Raw genomic sequence first — 17946 nt, forward strand, 5'->3', positions numbered from 1 at the left:
GATATATTGTGAGAGGACTATGTGAAATATTGACCTCTATAGCAGATATATAATGGGAGGGCTATGTGAAATATTGACCTCTATAGCAGATATATAGTGGGAGGACTATGTGAAATATTGACCTCTATAGCAGATATATAGTGGGAGGACTATGTGATATATTGACCTCTATACTGTGGGAGATCTATGATGTGAATATTCTGGATAATTTGAAGAACATCTATACATCTTTATCCAACCAACCTTGAGAACATTTGGGGAGAGTATTGATAAATGTAAAGAAACTGATTTCATTTGTATCCTTGAAGAAAACACACTGCTGTTCACAAGGCCTGTAGTTTTTATAGTATCAGATTAACACTCTGGTCTGTTCTTTGTCTTGTGTTATTGGTTGTCAATAAACAAAACAGACAAATAAGTAATTACTCACATTGATCTGATCATCCATTATCCAAGATGGAGAGTCATGAATAATGATCATGTAAAACAGAATGCATTAGTTATTATTGTTCATTGAATTTCTGTCTCATTACATAATTTAATGAAATACCATACATCATATTGGAATGACTGTTCATCACATTCATTACTAATGTACATCTAGGGAAAGGGATGTATGCAGCACTACTATGTGAGCAGTCTGAGAATGACTGAATGCTTCATAATAAGACATCAAGCTAAATTCAAGATGATTCTATTTTCATTTTGGTGTGAAATATTGACCTCTATGCCAGATATATTGTGGGAGGACTATGTGAAATATTGACCTCTATGGCAGATATATAGTGGGAGGACTATGTGAAATGTTGACCTCTATAGCAGATATATTGTGGGAGGAATATGTGAAATGTTGACCTCTATAGCAGATATATTGTGGGAGGAATATGTGAAATGTTGACCTCTATGGCAGATATATAGTGGGAGGACTATGTGAAATATTGACCTCTATGGCAGATATACAGTGGGAGGACTATGTGAAATGTTGACCTCTATGGCAGATATATAGTGGGAGGACTATGTGAAATATTGACCTCTATGGCAGATATATAGTGGGAGGACTATGTGAAATGTTGACCTCTATAGCAGATATATTGTGGGAGGAATATGTGAAATGTTGACCTCTATAGCAGATATATTGTGGGAGGACTATGTGAAATATTGACCTCTATAGCAGATATATAGTGGGGGGACTATGTGAAATATTGACCTCTATCGCAGATACAGTGGGCCAAAAAAGTAATTAGTCAGCCACCAATTGTGCAAGTTCTCCCACTTAAAAAGATGAGAGAGGCCTGTAATTTTCATCATAGGTCCACTTCAACTATGACAGACAAAATGAGAAGAAAAAAATCCAGAAAATCTCATTGTAGGATTTTTTTTGAATTTATTTGCAAATTATGGTGGAAATTAAGTATTTGGTCACCTACAAACAAGCAAGATTTCTTGCTCTCACAGACCTGTAACTTCTTCTTTAAGAGGCTCCTCTGTCCTCCACTCGTTACCTGTATTAATGGCACCTGTTTGAACTTGTTATCAGTATAAAAGACACCTGTCCACAACCTCAAACAGTCACACTCCAAACTCCACTATGGCCAAGACCAAAGAGCTGTCAAAGGACACCAGAAACAAAATTGTAGACCTGCACCAGGCTGGGAAGACTGAATCTGCAATAGGTAAGCAGCTATGTTTGAAGAAATCAACTGTGGGAGCAATTATTAGGAAATGGAAGACATACAAGACCACTGATAATCTCCCTCGATCTGGGGCTCCACGCAAAATCTCACCCAGTGGGGTCAAAATGATAACAAGATCGATGAGCAAAAATCCCAGACCCACACGCGGGGACCTAATGAATGACCTGCAGAGAGCTGGGACCAAAGTAACAAAGCCTACAATAAGTAACACACTACGCCGCCAGGGACTCAAATCCTGCAGTGCCAGACGTGTCTCCCTGCTTCAGCCAGTACATGTCCAGGCCCGTCTGAAGTTTGCTAGAGAGCATTTGGATGATCCAGAAGAAGATTGGGAGAATGTGATATGGTCAGATGAAACCAAAATATAATGTTTTGGTAAAACTCAACTCGTCGTGTTTGGATGACAAAGAATGCTGAGTTGCATCCAAAGAACACCATACCTACTGTGAAGCATGGGGGTGGAAACATCATGCTTTGGGGCTGTTTTTCTGCAAAGGGACCAGGACGACTGATCCGTGTAAAGGAAAGAATGAATGGAGCCATGTATCGTGAGATTTTGAGTGAAAACCTCCTTCCATCAGCAAGGGCATTGAAGATGAAACGTGGGTCTTTCAGCATGACAATGATCCCAAACACACCGCCTGGGCAACGAAGGAGTGGCTTCGTAAGAAGCATTTCAAGGTCCTGGAGTGGCCAAGCCAGTCTACAGATCTCAACCCCATAGAAAATCTTTGGAGGGAGTTGAAAGTCCGTGTTGCCCAGCAACAGCCCCAAAACATCACTGCTCTAGAGGAGATCTGCATGGAGGAATGGGCCAAAATACCAGCAACAGTGTGTGAAAACCTTGTGAAGACTTACAGAAAACATTTGACCTCTGTCATTACCAAGAAAGGGTATATAACACAGTATTGAGATAAACTTTTGTCATTGACCAAATGCTTTTTTTCCACCATAATTTGCAAATAAATTCATAAAAAATCCTACAATGTTATTTTCTGGATATTATTTTCTCATTTTATCTGTCATTGTTGAACTGTACCTATGATGAAAATTACAGGGCTCTCTCATCTTTTTAAGTGGGAGAACTTGCACAATTGGTGGCTGACTAAATACTTTTTTGCCCCATTGTATATGGTGTAGGACTATGTGAAATATTGACCTCTATGGCAGATATATTATGGCAGGAGGATGTGAAATGTTGACCTCTATGGCAGATATATAGTGGGAGGGATAATGTATGTCAAATCTGGATAATTTGAAGAACATCTATACATCTAATCCAACCTACCTTGAGAACATTTGGGGAGAGTATTGATAAATGTAAAGAAACTGATTTAATTCGTAGCCTTGAAGAAGACACACTGCTGTTCACAAGGCCTGTAGTTTTTATAGTATCAGATTAACACTCTGGTCTGTTCTTTGTCTTGTGTTATTGGTTGTCAATAAACAAAACAGACAAATAAGTAATTACTCACCAAATCCTGATCATCCATTATCCAAGATGGAGAGTCATGAATAATGATCATGTAAAACAGAATGCATTAGTTATTATTGTTCATTGAATTTCTGTCTCATTACATAATTTAATGAAATACCATACATCATATTGATATGACTGTTCATCACATTCATTACTAATGTACATTGAGGGAAAGGGATGTATGCAGCACTATGTGAGCAGTCTGAGAATGACTGAATGCTTCATAATAAGACATCAAGCTAAATTCAAGCTGAGTCTATTTTCATTTTGGTGTGAAATATTGATCTCTATAGCAGATATATAGTGGGAGGACTATGTGAAATGTTGACCTCTATGACAGATATATTGTGGGAGGACTATGTGAAATATTGACCTCTATGGCAGATATATAGTGGGAGGACTTTGTGAAATATTGACCTCTATAGCAGATACATAGTGGGAGGACTATGTGAAATATTGACCTCTATAGCAGATATATAGTGGGAGGACTATGTGAAATATTGACCTCTATAGCAGATATATTGTGGGAGATCTATGATATGAATATTCTGGATAATTTGAAGAACATCTATACATCTTTATACAACCAACCTTGCGAACATTTGGGGAGAGTATTGATAAATGTAAAGAAACTGATTTAATTTGTAGCCTTGAAGAAAACACACTGCTGTTCACAAGGCCTGTAGTTTTTATAGTATCAGATTAACACTCTGGTCTGTTCTTTGTCTTGTGTTATTGGTTGTCAATAAACAAAACAGACAAATAAGTAATTACTCACGTTGATCTGATCATCCATTATCCAAGATGGAGAGTCATGAATAATGATCATGTAAAACAGAATGCATTAGTTATTATTGTTCATTGAATTTCTGTCTCATGACATAATTTAATGAAATACCATACATCATATTGGAATGACTGTTCATCACATTCATTACTAATGTACATCTAGGGAAAGGGATGTAAGCAGCACTACTATGTGAGCAGTCTGAGAATGACTGAATGCTTCATAATAAGACATCAAGCTAAATTCAAGCTGAGTCTATTTTCATTTTGGTGTGAAATATTGACCTCTATAGCAGATATATAGTGGGAGGACTATGTGAAATGTTGACCTCTATAGCAGATATATTGTGGGAGGACTATGTGAAATGTTCACCTCTATAGCAGATATATAGTGGGAGGACTATGTGAAATGTTGACCTCTATATTGTGGGAGACCTATGTAAAGGGGAGAGGAAAAGGGGATACCTAGTCAGTTGTCCAACTGAATGTATTCAACTGAAATGTGTCTTCCGCATTTAACTGAACACCTCTAAAATGTTGAGCTCTATAGCAGATACACTGCGGGAGAGATTTGTGAAATGTGGACCTCTGTGGCAGATATATAGTGGGAGGACTATGTGAAATATTGAACTCTATAGCAGATATATAGTGGGAGGACTATGTGAAATATTGACCTCTATAGCAGATATATTGTGGGAGGACTATGTGAAATATTGACCTCTATACTGTGGGAGATCTATGATGTGAAAATTGTGGATAATTTGAAGAACATCTATACATCTAATCCAACCTACCTTGAGAACATTTGGGGAGAGTATTGATAAATGTAAAGAAACAGATTTAATTTGTAGCCTTGAAGAAGACACACTGCTGTTCACAAGGCCTGTAGTTTTTATAGTATCAGATTAACACTCTGGTCTGTTCTTTGTCTTGTGTTATTGGTTGTCAATAAACAAAACAGACAAATAAGTAATTACTCACGTCGTCCTGATCATCCATTATCCAAGATGGAGAGTCATGAATAATGATCATGTAAAACAGAATGCATTAGTTATTATTGTTCATTGAATTTCTGTCTCATTACATAATTTAATAAAATACCATATATCATATTGGAATGACTGTTCATCACATTAATTACTAATGAACATCTAGGGAAAGGGATGTAAGCAGCACTACTATGTGAGCAGTCTGAGAATGACTGAATGCTTCATAATAAGACATCAAGCTAAATTCAAGCTGAGTCTATTTTCATTTTGGTGTGAAATATTGACCTCTATGGGAGATATATTGTGGGAGGACTATGTGAAATATTGACCTCTATAGCAGATATATAGTGGGAGGACTATGTGAAATATTGACCTCTATGACAGATATATTGTGGGAGGACTATGTGAAATATTGACCTCCATGGCAGATATATTGTGAAAGGGAAAGGAAAGGGGGATACCTATCAGTTGTCCAACTGAATGTATTCAACTGAGATGTGTCTTCCGCAGATTAACTCAACCCCTCTAAAATGTTGACCTCTATAACAGATATTTTGTGGGAGGGATATGTGAAATGTTGACCTCTTTAGCAGATATATTGTGTGGGAACTATGTGAAATGTTGACCTCCATAGCAGATATTCTGTGGGAGATCTATGATATGAAAATGCTGGATAATTTGAAGAACATCTATACATCTTTATCCAACCAACCTTGAGAACATTTGGGGAGAGTTTTGATAAATGTAAAGACATTTATTTAATTTGTAGCCTTGAAGAAAACACACTGCTGTTCACAAGGCCTTTAGTTTTTATAGTATCAGATTAACACTCTGGTCTGTTCTTTGTCTTGTATTATTGGTTGTCAATAAACAAAACAGACAAATAAGTAATTACTCACCTATTGCTGATCATCCATTATCCAAGATGGAGAGTCATGAATAATGATCATGTAAAACAGAATGCATTAGTTATTATTGTTCATTGAATTTCTGTCTCATGACATAATTTAATGAACTACCATACATCATATTGATATGACTGTTCATCACATTCATTACTAATATACATCTAGGGAAAGGGATGTAAGCAGTGCTACTATTGGAACAGTCTAAACATCACAGAATGCTTCATACTAGGACATCAAACTGAATTCAAGCTGATTCTATTTTCATTTTGGAGTGTGAAATGTTGAGCAATATAGCAGATATATAGTGGGAGGGCTATGTGAAATATTGACCTCTATAGCAGATATATTGTGAGAGGACTATGTGAAATATTGACCTCTATAGCAGATATATAATGGGAGGGCTATGTGAAATATTGACCTCTATAGCAGATATATAGTGGGAGGACTATGTGAAATATTGACCTCTAAGGCAGATATATTGTGGAAGGACTATGTGAAATATTGACCTCTATGGCAGATATATAGTGGGGGGACTATGTGAAATATTGACCTCTATGGCAGATATAGGGATGTAAGCAGTGCTACTATTGGAACAGTCTAAACATCACAGAATGATTCATACAAGGACATCAAACTGAATTTTGATAATCTAATTCCATGTTCATTTTGGCCTGTAGTAATTTGATGAATAATGACTAAATGATGTATACATTTAACACAGGATTATAATTAACAGTATTCCAGATTAACCCCTGTATGATTTTATGGAATTGATTAGAATGTATAAAATGATAATCAATAAATAAGTGTAATTTAGTCAGAATCAGAGTAAGACCATATAGATAATGTGGTGTAATGGGTGTCTCAAACACAGACTGTCTTAGCAGACTTCTCATGCAGACCTTGGATATGGGGCCAACTGGGAGATGGTGGAAAGGAAAGGACGTACAACCCAGGGCCCCCTATCTTGAGGGAGGATGGGGAGTGTTTTACGTGGCCTTCCCTAGTATCTTCTCAGCTGGGTAGCAGGACAGGGTGTGTGTTGATACCAGCTAATGGTGTGTGTGTATGTATGTGCGTAAGAAGCAAAAGTATAAAATAAATGGTTTTGTAAACTAAGTAGAGCTCTAGAAATAAACGTTGCTGACTATTGTTACTGAAACCTCTGTCTGTTTCATTTCAACAAGAACCGACCGAGTAGTTTAATTGAAGGGCATTTAATATGGGGCGGCCAGGGTAGCCTAGTGGTTAGAGCGTTGGCAGATAACCGGAAGGACTGCAATTTCAAATCCCCAACCTGACAAAGTACAAATCTGTCGTTCTGCCTCTGAACACGCAGTTAACCGACAGTTCCTAGGCTGTCATTGAAAGTAAGAATGTGTTCTTAACTGACTTGCCTAGATAAATAAAGGTTAAAAAAAAAATTATGAACATTGAGAACATTTGAACTTCTCTGGAGTATGAAATGTTGACCTCTATGCCAGATATATTGTGGGAGGACTATGTGAAATATTGACCTCTATAGCAGATATATTGTGGGAGGACTATGTGAAATATTGACCTCTATAGCAGATATATAGTGGGAGGACTATGTGAAATATTGACCTCTAAGGCAGATATATTGTGGAAGGACTATGTGAAATATTGACCTCTATGGCAGATATATAGTGGGGGGACTATGTGAAATATTGACCTCTATGGCAGATATATAGTGGGAGGACTATGTGAAATATTGACCTCTATAGCAGATATATAGTGGGGGGACTATGTGAAATATTGACCTCTATCGCAGATACAGTGGGCCAAAAAAGTAATTAGTCAGCCACCAATTGTGCAAGTTCTCCCACTTAAAAAGATGAGAGAGGCCTGTAATTTTCATCATAGGTCCACTTCAACTATGACAGACAAAATGAGAAGAAAAAAATCCAGAAAATCTCATTGTAGGATTTTTTTTGAATTTATTTGCAAATTATGGTGGAAATTAAGTATTTGGTCACCTACAAACAAGCAAGATTTCTTGCTCTCACAGACCTGTAACTTCTTCTTTAAGAGGCTCCTCTGTCCTCCACTGCTACCTGTATTAATGGCACCTGTTTGAACTTGTTATCAGTATAAAAGACACCTGTCCACAACCTCAAACAGTCACACTCCAAACTCCACTATGGCCAAGACCAAAGAGCTGTCAAAGGACACCAGAAACAAAATTGTAGACCTGCACCAGGCTGGGAAGACTGAATCTGCAATAGGTAAGCAGCTATGTTTGAAGAAATCAACTGTGGGAGCAATTATTAGGAAATGGAAGACATACAAGACCACTGATAATCTCCCTCGATCTGGGGCTCCACGAAAATCTCACCCAGTGGGGTCAAAATGATAACAAGATCGATGAGCAAAAATCCCAGACCCACACGCGGGGACCTAATGAATGACCTGCAGAGAGCTGGGACCAAAGTAACAAAGCCTACAATAAGTAACACACTACGCCGCCAGGGACTCAAATCCTGCAGTGCCAGACGTGTCTCCCTGCTTCAGCCAGTACATGTCCAGGCCCGTCTGAAGTTTGCTAAATAAACAAACTCAGCATTTGGATGATCCAGAAGAAGATTGGGAGAATGTGATATGGTCAGATGAAACCAAAATATAATGTTTTGGTAAAACTCAACTCGTCGTGTTTGGATGACAAAGAATGCTGAGTTGCATCCAAAGAACACCATACCTACTGTGAAGCATGGGGGTGGAAACATCATGCTTTGGGGCTGTTTTTCTGCAAAGGGACCAGGACGACTGATCCGTGTAAAGGAAAGAATGAATGGAGCCATGTATCGTGAGATTTTGAGTGAAAACCTCCTTCCATCAGCAAGGGCATTGAAGATGAAACGTGGGTCTTTCAGCATGACAATGATCCCAAACACACCGCCTGGGCAACGAAGGAGTGGCTTCGTAAGAAGCATTTCAAGGTCCTGGAGTGGCCAAGCCAGTCTACAGATCTCAACCCCATAGAAAATCTTTGGAGGGAGTTGAAAGTCCGTGTTGCCCAGCAACAGCCCCAAAACATCACTGCTCTAGAGGAGATCTGCATGGAGGAATGGGCCAAAATACCAGCAACAGTGTGTGAAAACCTTGTGAAGACTTACAGAAAACATTTGACCTCTGTCATTACCAAGAAAGGGTATATAACACAGTATTGAGATAAACTTTTGTCATTGACCAAATGCTTTTTTTCCACCATAATTTGCAAATAAATTCATAAAAAATCCTACAATGTTATTTTCTGGATATTATTTTCTCATTTTATCTGTCATTGTTGAACTGTACCTATGATGAAAATTACAGGGCTCTCTCATCTTTTTCCAAGTGGGGAGAACTTGCAAATTGGTGGCTGACTAAATACTTTTTTGCCCCATTGTATATGGTGTAGGACTATGTGAAATATTGACCTCTATGGCAGATATATTATGGCAGGAGGATGTGAAATGTTGACCTCTATGGCAGATATATAGTGGGAGGGATAATGTATGTCAAATCTGGATAATTTGAAGAACATCTATACATCTAATCCAACCTACCTTGAGAACATTTGGGGAGAGTATTGATAAATGTAAAGAAACTGATTTCATTTGTATCCTTGAAGAAAACACACTGCTGTTCACAAGACCTGTAGTTTTTATAGTATCAGATTAACACTCTGGTCTGTTCTTTGTCTTGTGTTATTGGTTGTCAATAAACAAAACAGACAAATAAGTAATTACTCACATTGATCTGATCATCCATTATCCAAGATGGAGAGTCATGAATAATGATCATGTAAAACAGAATGCATTAGTTATTATTGTTCATTGAATTTCTATCTCATTACATCATTTAATGAACTACCATACATCATATTGATATGACTGTTCATCACATTCATTACTAATGTACATCTAGGGAAAGGGATGTAAGCAGTGCTACTATTGGAACAGTCTAAACATCACAGAATGATTCATACTAGGACATCAAACTGAATTCAAGCTGATTCCATGTTCATTTTGGAGTGTGAAATGTTGACCTCTATAGCAGATATATAGTGGGAGGACTATGTGAAATATTGACCTCTATGGCAGATATATAGTGGGAGGACTATGTGAAATATTGACCTCTATGGCAGATATATAGTGGGAGGACTATGTGAAATATTGACCTCTATAGCAGATATATAGTGGGAGGACTATGTGAAATATTGACCTCTATAGCAGATATATAGTGGGAGGACTATGTGAAATGTTGACCTCTATGGCAGATATATAGTGGGAGGACTATGTGAAATGTTGACCTCTATGGCAGATATATAGTGGGAGGACTATGTGAAATATTGACCTCTATGGCAGATATATAGTGGGAGGACTATGTGAAATATTGACCTCTATGGCAGATATATAGTGGGAGGACTATGTGAAATATTGACCTCTATGGCAGATATATAGTGGGAGGACTATGTGAAATGTTGACCTCTATGGCAGATATATAGTGGGAGGACTATGTGAAATGTTGACCTCTATGGCAGATATATAGTGGGAGGACTATGTGAAATATTGACCTCTATGGCAGATATATAGTGGGAGGACTATGTGAAATATTGACCTCTATGGCAGATATATAGTGGGAGGACTATGTGAAATATTGACCTCTATGGCAGATATATAGTGGGAGGACTATGTGAAATATTGATCTCTATAGCAGATATATAGTGGGAGGACTATGTGAAATGTTGACCTCTATAGCAGATATATTGTGGGAGGTTTATGGTAATGCTCCTGATCGTCCATATTGATAATGTATAACAAAATGTATGAGTTATTACAGTTACATTCAATCCAATTTCAGTCACATTACATTATTCAATCAAATACCATACATCATATTGATATGACTGTTCATCACATTCATTACTAATGACAATCAAGGGACGTGACAGTAATGTTGGAATGGTTCTAATGCTTTAGGACCAGCACAAAGCTCAGAGTGATGGTAATATGCATTGTAACTAGTTGATATTCAGAATGAATCTAGTCTATTCATCTGTAACTCCTACTATGAACTCCTACCTACATGAGAAAGTACAAGTGTTCTGTACAGGGAAAGAGACTGGTTGTTATTGTTGTTGTTTAGGTGTTTAGAAACATTACTGGAGTTCTAGAACACTTACCTCTCTGACCCATAAACCCACTGCAGCCTCCTCCTTCTGTTCTCCATGGATGACCTGACAGATGTAGACTCCTCTATCTGACTCCTTGAAGTCTATCAGCCTCAGAGACACGTTGCCTGTCTCCAGCTCCTGGGTGATCAGACTCACTCTGCCCTCATAGCCACTCCTCTCTGTCACCTGGCCATTCTTATACAGGTAAATACACTCTGTCCTTTAAACCACCTGATCGTCGTGGCAACAGCACTGGTGTCAGGTGAGAGGTGAAAGGGGAGGGTGACCTCTTCACCAACATCAGCCTCCACATAGTTTTTAGTGGTGAGTTTAAATTGATCTGTTCAGAAAGAGAGAACATTTCATGTTTAATGACATCATCTGTGTCAGGAACACAAATCCTCTCAGTACATTTATAAACACAGCTGAATTAAAAACTACAACAGACATACAACAACCAGGACCATGTCAATTCTAAAATACAACCCCCACAATCCCAGACAGACAGATTCATTTGAAGGAAAGTCTATATGTCATAGAAGAATGTGATGCTACAATCTAGAATGATATTATCCCATTTGTTCCCACATCTTTCCCAGACATGCCACTATGCTAATCTTATGCCACTAGTAGCCTAACATGTCATCCATTTTGATTATTTATTTATTTAAAACTATGTTTTATTCTTGGTCACAGTTGTGACAGAGTGCTTTGTCTATAATAACATGAACAGATATTTACCCCTATTCCTCAACCTCAATATCTATATACCTCAGCCCACTTACCCACACACCTAAACTCAATGACCCACACACCCCAGTCCTGTTACTGTTACATCCTGGCCCATAAATGATACAAATTTGAATAAATTAGAGGCTCTGTATTTTTCCATTAGACAGACATGTTTGTCAGGTAGCTGAGCACTTAAGAGCATTGGACCAGTAACCCAAACGTCGCTGGGTTGAATCCCTGAGGAAACTAGGAAAACATTAGTTGATAAGCCCTTGAGCAAGGCACTTAATCCTAATTGCTCTGGATACATATTTATTTATTTAACGAGGCAAGTCAGTTCAGAACAAATTCTTATTTACAATGACACCCAGACAACACTGGGCCAATTGTGCTCTGCCCTGTGCGACTCCCAATCATGTGATACAGCCTGGAATTGAACCGGAGTCTGTAGAGACACCTCTCACACTGAGACACAGCACCATAGATCGCTGCTCCACTCAGGAGAACAACTTATTTGTTGAAATGTACAACTTTAACTTCTCTAGAGCCAGTAAAGTAGAAAAGGTTTATTTTGTTCCATATTGAGTCCGACTGGATTAAATGGGTTCTATAATAAAGAGATGTTTGGAGGGAGAGGTCACTGTGGAGCAGTAGAGCTGTTTCTAACAGACACAAACTCAGCTACAACTCCTCATGTTACAAACACATTTCATCCAGACACACATTTACACATAAAGACAAATAAAACCACAAACACATTTCATCCAGACACACATTTACACATAAAGACAAATAAAACCACAAACACATTTCATTTTCAATAGTTGGTTTAGTTCTGTTCTCCCAGATACATGAAAGAAAAGTTCATCATTAATTATAGCATGTTGACTTACTATGAACTCTGGACTCGGCCATTTTAACTGCAATAAAAAGAGAAAACATTCATATTTACATCATTACCTTTCATCAAATTATCTATATGTGCATATCAACACATTTTTACGGAACAATCTACACATCAGTCCTATACTGAGACCCAACTTACACCTTTGCTCAGGTATTTGGAGTAAACTCCTCCCCCCAGCCTCTCTGGTCAATTTTTTATCATTTTTTTTTTATTTTACCTTTATTTAACCAGGCAAATCAGTTAAGAACAAATTCTTATTTTCAATGACAGCCTGGGAACAGTGGGTTAACTGCCTGTTCAGGGGTAGAACAACAGATTTGCACCTTGTCAGCTCGGGGGTTTGAACTCGCAACCTTCCAGTTACTAGCCCAACGCTCTAACCACTAGGCTACATTATATATACGCTACCCTGCCGCCCCGATAGAAAATCCAGCCACAAAGTCTAAATTGTCTACAGGCCTATCGTAAAATGTCATGAAAACAAAAATGTACATTTCTGATCTTAATTTAGGTTTAAGGTTAGGCATAAGGTTAGCAGTGTGTAGAATAGGGTTCAAATCAGAAGACCGATCCAGCCAGCAGATGGTAGTGATGATCTTTAATTATAGTCATATTATCCTGAGCTGTAAAGATTTAACAGTGACTATCAATATTAGCTTCTCTTATCTCTTTGGACACATTCACATGAGTAAATGAGTGAAATTGCTTCCATGACAAATAGTCTCAATGCTTTTCCATCCCCTCCTAACAAAATAAATGTAGCTGACTGGTGGTCATTTAATGTCTGAGAAGAGAGTATCATTACCACCTGCTGGTCAATGTTGGGAACTGCGGGGAATTTGCAAATCAGAAAGTCAGACATACCATATAGGGGGCTGGGGGTAAAGGCTGAGTTTGGGTTAGGGTGTGTAGGGGACAGGGCTGGGGGTAAAGGCTGAGTTTGGGTTAGGGTGTGTAGGGGACAGGGGACAGGGCTGGGCGTAAAGGCTGAGTTTGGGTTAGGGTGTGTAGGGGACAGGGGTCAGGGCTGGGGGTAAAGGCTGAGTTTGGGTTAGGGTGTGTAGGGGACAGGGCTGGGGGTAAAGACTGGGTTTGGGTTAGGGTGTGTAGGGGACAGGGCTGGGGGTAAAGACTGGGTTTGGGTTAGGGTGTGTAGGGGACAGGGGACAGGGCTGGGGGTAAAGACTGGGTTTGGGTTAGGGTGTGTAGGGGACAGGGGACAGGGCTGGGGTAAAGACTGAGTTTGGGTTAGGGTGTGTAGGGGACAGGGCTGAGTAAAGGCTGAGTATGGGTTAGGGTGTGTAGGGGACAGGGGACAGGGGACAGGGCTGGGGGTAAAGGCTGAGTTTGGGTTAGGGTGTGTAGGGGACAGGGGACAGGGCTGGGGGTATAGACTGAGTTTGGGTTAGGGTGTGTAGGGGACAGGGGACAGGGCTGGGGGTAAAGACTGAGTTTGGGTTAGGGTGTGTAGGGGACAGGGGACAGGGCTGGGGGTAAAGACTGAGTTTGGGTTAGGGTGTGTAGGGGACAGGGGACAGGGCTGGGGGTAAAGACTGAGTTTTGGTTAGGGTGTGTAGGGGACAGGGCTGGGGGTATAGAATGAGTTTGGGTTAGGGTGTGTAAGGGACAGGGCTGGGGGTAAAGACTGAGTTTGGGTTAGGGTGTGTAGGGGACAGGGGACAGGGCTGGGCGTAAAGACTGAGTTTGGGTTAGGGTGTGTAGGGGACCGGGCTGGGGGTAAAGGTTGAGTTTGGGTTAGAGTGTGTAGGGACAGGGCTGGGGGTAAAGACTGAGTTTGGGTTAGGGTGTGTAGGGGACAGGGCTGGGGGTATAGACTGAGTTTAGGTTAGGGTGTGTAGGGGACAGGGCTGGGGGTAAAGACTGAGTTTGGGTTAGGGTGTGTAGGGGACAGGGGACAGGGCTGGGGGTAAAGACTGAGTTTGGGTTAGAGGGCTGGGGGTAAAGACTGAGTTTGGGTTAGTGTGTAGGGGACAGGGGACAGGGCTGGGGGTAAAGACTGAGTTTGGGTTAGAGTGTGTAGGGGACAGGGGACAGGGCTGGGGGTAAAGACTGAGTTTGGGTTAGAGTGTGTAGGGGACAGGGGACAGGGCTGGGGGTAAAGACTGAGTTTGGGTTAGAGTGTGTAGGGGACAGGGGACAGGGCTGGGGGTAAAGACTGAGTTTGGGTTAGAGTGTGTAGGGGACAGGGGACAGGGCTGGGGGTAAAGACTGAGTTTGGGTTAGGGTGTGTAGGGGACAGGTCTGGGGGTAAGGGCTGAGTTTGGGTTAGGGTGTGTAGGGGACAGGGGACAGGGCTGGGTGTATAGACTGAGTTTGGGTTAGGGTGTGTAGGGGACAGGGGACAGGGCTGGGGGTAAAGACTGAGTTTGGGTTAGGGTATGTAGGGGACAGGGCTGGGGTAATGGCTGAGTGTGGGTTAGGGTGTGTAGGGGACAGGGCTGGGGGTAAAGACTGAGTTTGGGTTAGGGTGTGTAGGGGACAGGGCTGGGGGTAAAGACTGAGTTTGGGTTAGGGTGTGTAGGGGACAGGGCTGGGAGTAAAGACTGAGTTTAGGTTAGGGTGTGTAGGGGACCGGGCTGGGGGTAAAGGTTGAGTTTGGGTTAGAGTGTGTAGGGGACAGGGCTGGGGGTAAAGACTGAGTTTGGGTTAAAACCATTACAATCTGGGCACTTACAGACAGTATCCATGTCAGCACCTTAAGTTAATCAAGACTTTACTTTTCACAAAAGTCATCGGAAACCATACATTTTTATTGGTCAATTATCTTTAAATTTAGTCTCAGTTTGACAACTTTCATCAAGTTTCTACTGTGACATTCTGCACAATGCTGAGTCATGTGGTAGCCCCTGGCAACAGTGTTTTACCCTGTTCATCCTCAAACCCAAACCAGTATGTTCTGACCCAGCTGTAGATGTTCAGTAGAGCAGCAAATCACTACAATAGGTGGCTTTTCTGCAACTGAATTCAATGTAAATGTTATAGATTTATTTTGTCATGTTTTTTATTTTGAGTACAAAATATACAAGTGATGCTGGATCTTATGTTTTACAGGTAGATATTTAAAGCTGCATTTGATTCCAACTGTTTGTTTTTAAGTTAATTGCCTGAATTACCACCTGCCCTGCTTGTTTACAGCTGATCTGCCCTTCTCTATCTAGACAATATTACCATGTCGTCTTAGAAGGTTACTGGGGATCTGTCCTTCTCTATCTAGACAATATTACCATGTCGTCTTAGAAGGTTACTGGGGATCTGTCCTTCTCTATCTAGACAATATTACCATGTCGTCTTAGAAGGTTACTGGGGATCTGTCCTTCTCTATCTAGACAATATTACCATGTCGTCTTAGAAGGTTACTGGGGATCTGTCCTTCTCTATCTAGACAATATTACCATGTCGTCTTAGAAGGTTACTGGTGATTTGTCATGAACTATTTCTCATTGAGCCCCATTCAATATTACCATGTGAAACTGGGGAGTTCATTCAGCCTCATTTACTGCTTTAAAAAATTACATAGCTGATATGGATGACTTGCTTAAACAAATGTGGTTTCTACTGACAATGAAGATGGACAAACTATGGCATAATGGGAAGACAAGCGGATAAGAGACAATCAGTCATTTAGATTAAGATATTAATGAGCGAGCCAGGAGGGACGTAGTCAATATATAAAATGGCGCCGATAGAGAGGAGGAAGTGATTCTGGCCCCGAGGCAACATTCCAGTGTTATTTCTTACATTGTTAGCCAGACATTTTAGTGTGTTATTACATACAACCAGGAAGAAGGTGGGGTGTGTGTTTCATTTCTCAATAAAAAGAGAAAACATTCATATTTACATCATTACCATTCATCATATTCTCTCTTTTGCTCAATCACACAGATACAAACATCCCTTCTTCTTTCTCCAGTCCTCATTGTTTTAAAACAGGACTGTTGTGTCTAGTTTGGAAAGTGAAATATACTGATATATCTCCTCTTACCTTTACTGGTCTTCACGTCCTCCACTTCACATTCAAAATAGTTTATTTAAATCCATAACCACTCTAATAGTCACTATATGTGCATTTCTACACGTTTTTACAGAACAATCTACACCTCAGTCCTATACTGAGACCCAACTTTCACTTTCACCTTTGCGCAGGCACTTGGTGTGTTGCCAACTCACGCTGCTCGTTGAGAAGAGTAAGAACGATACGTGCTTTCACGTCAAAGTCTCCAAAAGTCTCCAATAACACCAGGAAAAGTCGCTATATTTGTCGCTAGTCGCTTTTTTGAAAATGTGTCGCTAGAGGGGTTTGAATACTTGATAAATATAACGACAACGTCGCTAAGTTCGCAACACTGAAGTGAGTCGCAAAGCCAATCACAACACCGATGGCAGTAATTTGTCAGTTCGTCCTTCACTCCAGTGAAGAGACCAATCTAAGGTTTCTAGACACATAACCGCCTTTAAGCCCGCCCCCATCAACCGGATATCCAAACCCAAAGATGCCAAATTTGAGAGAAAGTAATTTGAGAAATTGTGAGCGAAAACTTGACAATAACAAGTGACTATTGCTGGTGGACAATTTAATACGTTCAAAATAAATACAAATATACGTTTGAATCACTTTTTTTTCTTACAGTTCTATATGTACTGTTTAAATAAAGGTTAAATAAAAAATAAAAATAAATGTACTGTTTAAGACACACTTGCAAGCGGTTCAAGTCCAATGTGTGCTCTTGACTGGCCTGTGCACTCCGCGGGACCTCTTCTCACTCGACCATGTTCTTCTCTCAACTCAGCGTTTGCTCGAGCAATGACGTTTCATCTTTCTAGTGCTAATTCGACTTTTGAATCAGATTTGACACTATTACTGATCCGGGCTGATCAATGTTACGAGATTTACACTTGACAACTTGACCTCTGGTGCTTGATTAAAGCATTGCACAATACAGATGACCATTACCCGCGACAGCCCGCAGAGAGAGCTAACATACCGCCACTAAATCCAACGTTATTTGTTACATGTACGTACAAGCTATTTACTAAAAATAAATAAAAAAGATTATTTTTTTAAATACAACTACGATTTTAAAAAAATCTATTTAAAATAGATGTAAGAACTATGCTGAACAGCAATATAAATGCAACATGTAAAGTATTTGTCCCATGTTTCATGAGCTGAAATAAAAGATCCCAGAAATGTTTCATACACACAAAAAGCTTATTTCTCTCAAATGTTGTGCACACATGTATTTACATCCTTGT

At 39.9% G+C, this 17946-nt stretch overlaps 1 protein-coding gene across 2 annotated transcripts in view; it reads right to left on the bottom strand.

Annotated features, from left to right (window-relative positions):
• LOC115124099 (butyrophilin-like protein 1) overlaps window positions 1-17070 on the bottom strand; it is a 110056-nt gene extending 92986 nt beyond the window's left edge. Inside the window, exons 1-3 of one of the 2 annotated variants that reach the window (XR_010461427.1) lie at window positions 16676-17070; window positions 12659-12685; window positions 11052-11373 (exon numbers count right to left, since the gene is read on the bottom strand). The gene's annotated coding sequence lies outside the window, so the exon portion shown is untranslated. Of the gene's footprint in view, window positions 1-11051; window positions 11374-12658; window positions 12686-16675 lie in introns of those variants that run through there. The other variant, XR_010461428.1, reaches the window with a different exon arrangement.
• Between the last annotated feature and the right edge of the window lie 876 nt (window positions 17071-17946).

Source organism: Oncorhynchus nerka, linkage group LG27, assembly GCF_034236695.1.
Source record: "Oncorhynchus nerka isolate Pitt River linkage group LG27, Oner_Uvic_2.0, whole genome shotgun sequence".
Classification (NCBI taxonomy): Eukaryota; Metazoa; Chordata; class Actinopteri; order Salmoniformes; family Salmonidae; genus Oncorhynchus; species Oncorhynchus nerka.